Raw genomic sequence first — 7,973 nt, forward strand, 5'->3', positions numbered from 1 at the left:
GTATATATTTGTCTTTGACTTTTTTAGAGTGCACGCCTAGTAATGATAATCCTGGGTCAAAAAGTATTTATAATCTTAATAACTTTTTAAAGTATAAGTCCAGACTGGTTAGATCAATACACAGCTCCAACAGCACAACAAAATGTCTGTCTTCCCAAAGTCACTCCAATATTTATAATTATAATTTTCATCTTTTGTCATCTTTGCTACTAGGACAAATATGAGGTAAAACCTCAAAGTTGTTTTAAATTACCTTTCTCTTAGTATTAGTGATTTGGAGTATTCTTTCATATGGTAATTGATAATTCACATTTCTTCTTTGAAAATTCTGTTAATATCCTTTGATACTATTCTGTAGGGTAATGACTCTAGTTCCTCTATATTTGTTTTTAACATGCTAAATATCTCAGATAGCAGACTTCTATTAGAGATGCACCAACTCACAAGACAAGTTTTCCCTGTTGATTTGTGTCCTTTCAAAAACATAATCATATTTCCCCAACAATAGTCAATCAAATGACATAACTCAAATGCCAAGATCTTTAATGAAATAACGTAAAAAGAAAAGTAGTAAGAAAACAGTTCCCCCTTAAACCCATGGCACACACTCCCACAAACATATTCATCATCAATGGAAAGAGTGAACACATAGAATGAACATATGGAGAAGCATATATTTTGGGAGCATGTGAAGCCAGGACACATAAAAAGGGATTATTCAGGGCATAAATGTAGATGGATGATTCATGTTTTTGACACTGCAGGGTTGCTAATACATCACTATGGTACTACTGTTCTGCCCCTGTTGATATATACTAAATATGAGATCTCTGTCCTGTAGAGCTTGGTTGCATCCCACTCCATTGGACATGCAGTCTCTACATAGTTAGAGGCTTCTCTTTCTTTTTAGTTTCTGGATCAACTGAAATTCTTGGATATCTCTTTGTGATAAGAAGAGGAGGTTCAAAAGAAGCCATGGACTATATACTTATATTGTATTTAATTTATACTTTAACATATTTAACATGTATTGGTCTACCTGCCATCTGGGGGAGGGGATGGGGGGAAGGAAGGAAAAAATTGGAACAAAAGGTTTGGCAATTGTCAATGCTGTGAAATTACCCATGCATATAATTTGTAAATAAAAAGCTATATTTTTTTTAAAAAAGTAGAAAACCGAAATTAAAAAAGAAAAAGCCATGTACTAGCCTTGTAATAAATGCAGACAGTGTACTAACTTTGAATAAATGTAGATGATATATTAGCCTTGGAATGGGGGGGGGGAAGATGGACTCAAACCCCATTTCCAATATATGCTGGTTGTATGACCCCCAGGCAATTCATTTAACCTCTCTCATCCCATTCACTGTAAGACTATGTTGGCTTAGATAATAGACATAGTCCACCAGCCTTGAAATTAGAAGAATTTGAGTTCAAATCCAATATCAGATATTTATAGGTTATATGACCTTAGACAAGTCATTTAACGCTGATTGCCTCAAAAAAATAAAAGACTAAGTTGTAATTCTATGACATCAGAGATCTAGTTTACAACAACAACTACAACAAAAAGCTATATTCTTTCAATTCAAAAACCAAAGGCTATTCCCACTTAGGAAAGCAAAGTCCTCAGTCAGGATTCAGCATACCTTCACCTCCTAGGGAAAGGGAAGGAATGAGAATTGGAACTCTCTTTTTTTTCTTTTTTTCCTTTGTTAAGTCATTTGTCCAGAAAGCTTCTTTCTTGAATAGATTATTTGCACAGAACAGGATTTTTTCCAGTTAATAAATGCCCTTTGTTTTGATCTTGGTGGGCTGGGAGTATTAAACTTCCTGGGCTCTAGGCAGGTGTTTCCATAGGCAACCTCACTCTGGCTCATTGTAAACATTCCATAAACCTTCTGATTTTGATCTCTGAAGGTCATTTTATTAGTCATGTTAAAAGTCCTTTGCCCAAAAATCGAGTAAATAGCTCTAAAGTTCAGGGCTCCCCAGGTCTCTAGTTCTAAATTCTTCCATTCTCCCTTGTAGATATTAGTCAAGGGAAAGGTTCAGCTATAAATCTAAGCCTAGGACAAGATTTTTGTCTTCTCTATTAGTAATCTTCTTGCTCTTTTACATGTAGAGATGCAGCTAGTAAAAACAACAGAATCTCTTGTATTGTCACAAAAAAATTTTTTTAACTAATTAACTTACTCATTCAGTGGCAAGAAATTTTTTAAGCCAGTAACATTATCATAGTAGATTGAATGCTGCATTCAGTAAGACCTAAATTCAAATCTGGCATTCCTCATTTCAAGTCCAGAATTCTATATTGTGTCACACTGCCTTCAAATCCCATAAACACCAGTTGTGGACTCTGGGCAAGTTTCTTAACTTCTGTCCATTTTAATTTCCTCATCTGTAAGATGAAGAAAATAATGGCATCTATTTCACAGGACTGGTGTGAGGATCAAATGAGGTTATATTATAAAGTGCTTTGCAAACCTGAAAATATTATCTAAATGTTAACTGTTAATCCTTGTTGCATTGATTTTATTTGTGTAGATACTTTTCAATTTTATTATGTGCTCTTCTCATAGCATTATAGCAACTTTACAAGAAATCTAACTAACTATATATAAATTGATACACCATTTAAAAATAGAATTTGGAACTTGAAGCTTTAAAATATATAAATATATATTTTAAAAATCATTTTTACATGTAATTGGGGTTAATCAAATGAAAAAATTCCATTTGGTATCCTGAATTAGAATCAGTCAAGGCTTTTCTAAACCAGCCCCAACCTTCTGGAATCTTATTTCTTTTTCCTCTATTTCATTTATTGGCAACTTACTTTTCCCTCCCTCAGAATGAGTCCTACTATATTTCTACAATCATATACTTAGATTTCTTGCTTCTTCCTCAGTTTTCCCTTTTAAATTCTAAAAGATTTGAACTGAAGTCCTGCTCCAATGATTTATTGTCACATGGAGGTGCCCTGAGTTTTCAAAAGCTAAGCCAAAAGAGCGGTCAATTCCATCGAGCTGGAAAGATTGAGTATGAGCTTAATGATGCTTTGTATTCCCGTCACCCCAGATCCAACTCAATTCAGAGGTCCAGCACCAGTTGGACCATCAAAAATTTTGATGAATTTTTCAGTCTTGACAGCTCACTTGTAGAGCCTCTAATAATGTATAATAGGAATACCCACTCTGACAAAATCACATATATGTAAAGTGCTGGTAATAGGCCAAAGGAACTTTCCCCAATTCATTCTAATCTAGGAATTCATCATTCATCATTGGCAGAGATGTCAAATAGAACAGAGACTGAACTTGTTCTGATTAGCTCTAAAGAGAAGTACTAAGGAACTATGGGAGGAAATTACAAAGAAACAAATCAAGGTTTGCTGTAAAGAAAAATTATCCAACAATTGGAATTACCTCAAATAGAATGAGTTGCCCCTGGAAGTACCAAGTGCAGTAGGAGGTTTCCTTCCACTGAAAATGCTTAAGCAAAAGATGGATGGCCTCTTGGTGAAGAGGGAATTCTTATTTGTGTATAGGTTGGATTTGATAACTTCCAATGGTCTTTCCCACCTCTGATATTATATGATCCACTGAGGACTCTTAGGTTTCACTCTTTCTGTTCTTTTTTTTTCCTGCCCCATTTACATTCCCCATAGTTCTACTAAGTGTTGCCTTAGTTATAAATCCCAAACTCAAAAACATAACTCACTAATATACTAATTTTGCCAGTTTTTACCAACGCAACTGAGATTTCCAGATCAGTAGAAGCTTTGGTATAGATGCCAGGTAAGGCAATAGGACTAATGAGGCTCAGACAAAAGGAAACTGAGTATTTTTCAAGCCCAAATATTGAATTTGCTTCTTTTGGAGGAAGAGACAATTGGGGTTAAAGGACTTGCCCAAGATCACACAGCTAGTAAGTATTAAGTGTCTGAGATCAAATTTGAACTCAGGAGGTCCTGAATCCAGGGCCAGTACTCTATCCACAGAGCCATATAGCTGCCCTTGAATTTACTTCTTTTAAAAATATCAATATTCTTTATTTTTCTCATTTGGTTTCCTGTCTTCGACTAGGTATCTGAAAGAAAACAGAAGCACACAATTCAAGCTATAAACAGAATTCATCTAAAACAAACAAACAGAAAAACCCAAACCTCAACATATCAGAACTTCAACACTTAAGAGAAGATTCTGCCCAGGTGTAGGGCAGGGCAGAGAGTTAGAAAAGATTACAAAAGATAGAAAAATTCTGTTTTTCATTTGATTTCCATTTAAGATCTATGTGGTTCTTTGCAAAATGAAGCCTGTCCCCTAGTGTCTTGCCTTTGTTTGCCAAATGCTAATCAATGGCAATTAAAAGTTTCATGGGGCACTATTAAAACTTTCAAAGTCAATGAGTAGGAGTCACCGTGGCAAATGAGTGGCAATGGGGATTGTTAAGGCATCACTATTTGCAAGATACCTCTGCAGCAGCAGTGTGCAAATTAAAAGATTTCTCCAGTGACAGTAAGTCACTGAGAAACTCATTTAATCACATCCCTACATAATTAGAAGCTCTGAGTCTTCATTAAGGACCAAAAATAAGCTCTTGTACCATGTGCAGGTAAATGACAGTAGGGACAAGAAAAGTTGTTTGCCAGTTCTGACTCCCAGAGAATGTGTCATTTTTTTTTATTGGGTGCAAAAAAAAAATCCCTGGAATAATTTTGTGATTATATTCTAGTTATTGGCCACAGGAGAGCCCAGGAAGCCCAGAACTCTCATAAAGCATCTTGTTATTTCAGTCTCTTCAATAACAGCTATATGGTAAAAACTAACATAATGATGCTTGATACGATTTAGTTCTTTTAGCTGGGAACCCTCAGTGGCTTTGTAGACATTAGTTTAATCTCCCTTTGTTGAAGTCCTACTTCAGTGTCTATTCATGGTGAAGGTGACTCTGGAGCTCTTCAAGTGGAACTCTAGCTATGGAAGGTCATACTTAAGCTAGAAAGATTATGAATATGATCATGGAGACAGTAGGTGTTTGTCATTCAGAGGCCAGCCTAGGTAATTTAATTCAATTGAAAGCATGTTTTGGGGGATACCTAAGTGACACAGTGGATAGAGCACCAGCCCTGAAGTCAGGAGGACCTCGGTTCAAATCTGATCTCAGACACTTAATACTTCCTAGCTGTGTGACCCTGGGCAAGTCACTTAAACAACCTCAATTGCCTCAGCAAAAGAAAAAAAAAGGCATTTATTAAGCATCTACTATGCAGTGCCATAATACATAGAGTGTTGGACCTGGATTCAGGTGTTCAAATCCAACCTTAGACACTTAATTTCCTGGCAAGTCACTTTACCCTTTTTGCCTTAGTTTCCTCATCTTTAAAATGAGCTGCACAAGGAAATGTCAAACCACTGCAATATCTCTGCAAAACCTCAAATTGGGTCGCAAAGACTCAAACACGACTTGAAGCAACAAAATGGAAATGCAAAAATAGAAATAAACAGAATTTTCTCTCAGGGAGATTATGTTGTATTTAGGAAATGTACACTAGTAAATATAAAATGTATACCAAATAATAGAAGTAATTTCAAGAGAGAGAGAACTAATAACTAGAGAGATCAGGAAAGGTTTTTTGACAGTGAAAGTATCTAAGTTATGTTTTGAGGAAAACTAGGAAATCTATGAAATGGAGGTGAAGAGGAAGTACATTCCAAACATGGTGTGAGGCAGGAAATGGAAGGTCATATGTAAGAATCACTCGGAGAGTCAGTTTGTCTGGAACAGAATGTACACAAAAAGAAATGAAATTACGACAAAAGAAAAGGGAAGTAAAAAGGAGAGAGATGAAATGAAAAGACTATTAGATAAAAGGCAGATTGTGGAGGGCTTTAAATTATAAACTGAGGAGTATGTATTTTGCCTTAGAGGAAGTAAGAAGCTATTGTAAAATTTTTATTTGTTTATTTAGTGGAAGGGGTGATTAAATTCAGAGAAATTATTGACCAGAGCAATTCATGAAACTCTACATGAAGACAATATCATCTTCATCGTTGTGGGATACTGCCCACATGGAGGATACTTTTAAAGAGGATTAAGAAAGGCTTCTTGCAGAAGGTGAGGTTTTATTGGATATTTGGAAGAAGTCAGGAAGTGGAGTTGAGGATCAAGAAAAGTCTAGAAAAAGGGACAACCAGTAAAAATGCTGAGAATTCAAAGATGGATTGTTCTGTTGGTCCCTGAAAACAGTGTCATTGGGTCAAAGAATATGTGACAGGAAGTAAGATGTAAGAAAACTGGAAAAGGAGGAAAGGATAAGCTTATAAAGGGCTTGAACACTAAACAATTTTTTTAAATTTTAATTTAATTTTATTTAATAATAACTTTGTATTGACAGATTCCATGCAAGGGTAATTTTTTACAACATTATCCCTTGCACTCGCTTATGTTTCGATTTTTCCCCTCCCTCCCTCCACTCCCCCTCCCCCCAAGATGGCAAGCAGTCTTATATATGTTAAATATGTTGCGGTATATCCTAGATACAATACATATTTGCAGAACCGAACAGTTCTCCTGTTGCACAGGGAGAATTGGATTCAGAAGATAAAAATAACTTGGGAAGAAAATCAAAAATGCAAGTAGTTCACATTCGTTTCCCAGTGTTCCTTCTTTGGGTGTAGCTGTTTCTGTCCATCATTTATCCATTGAAACTCAGGTCTCTTTGTCATAGAAATCAACTTCCATCAGAATACATCCTCATACAATATTGTTGTCGAAGTGTATAATGATCTCCTGGTTCTGCTCATCTCACTCAATATCAGTCCATGTAGGTCTCTCCAAGCCTCTCTGTATTCATCCTGCTGGTCATTCCTTACAGAGCAATAATATTCCATAACATTCATATACCACAATTTACCCAGCCATTCTCCAATTGATGGGCATCCATTCATTTTCCAGTTTCTAGCCACTACAAACAGGGCTGCTACAAACATTTTGGCACATACAGGCCCCTTTCCCTTCTTTAGTATCTCTTTGGGGTATAAGCCCAATAGAAACACTGCTGGATCAAAGGGTATGCACAATTTGATAACTTTTTGGGCATAATTCCAGATTGCTCTCCAGAATGGTTGGATTCGTTCACAACTCCACCAACAATGCATCAGTGTCCCTGTTTTCCCGCATCCCCTCCAACATTCATCATTATTTTTTCCTGTCATCTTAGCCAATCTGACAGGTGTGTAGTGATATCTCAGAGTTGTCTTAATTTGCATTTCTCTGATCAATAATGATTTGGAACACTCTTTCATGTGAGTGGTAATAGTTTCAATTTCATCATCTGAAAATTGTCTGTTCATATCCTTTGACCATTTATCAATTGGAGAATGGCTTGATTTCTTATAAATTTGAGTCAGTTCTCTATATATTTTGGAAATGAGGCCTTTATCAGAACCTTTAATTGTAAAGATGTTTTCCCAGTTTGTTGCTTCCCTACTAATCTTGTTTGCATTTGTTCTGTTTGTAAAAGGCTTTTTAATTTGATATAATCAAAATTTTCTATTTTGTGATCAGTAATGGTCTCTAGTTCATCTTTGGTCACAAATTTCTTTCTCCTCCACAAGTCTGAGAGATAAACTATCCTATGTTCCTCTAATTTATTTATAATCTCGTTCTTTATGCCTAGGTCATGGACCCATTTTGATCTTATCTTGGTATATGGTGTTAAGTGTGGGTCCTTGCCTAATTTCTGCCATACTAATTTCCAGTTATCCCAGCAGTTTTTATCAAATAATGAAATCTTATCCCAAAAGTTAGAATCTTTGGGTTTGTCAAACACTAGATTGCTATAGTTGACTATTCTGTCTTGTGAACCTAACCTTTTCCACTGATCAATTAATCTATTTCTTAGCCAATACCAAATGGTTTTGGTGACTGGTGCTTTATAATATAATTTTAGATCAGGTACAGCTAGA

This window comes from Antechinus flavipes, chromosome 4, assembly GCF_016432865.1.
Source record: "Antechinus flavipes isolate AdamAnt ecotype Samford, QLD, Australia chromosome 4, AdamAnt_v2, whole genome shotgun sequence".
Lineage (NCBI taxonomy): Eukaryota > Metazoa > Chordata > Mammalia > Dasyuromorphia > Dasyuridae > Antechinus > Antechinus flavipes.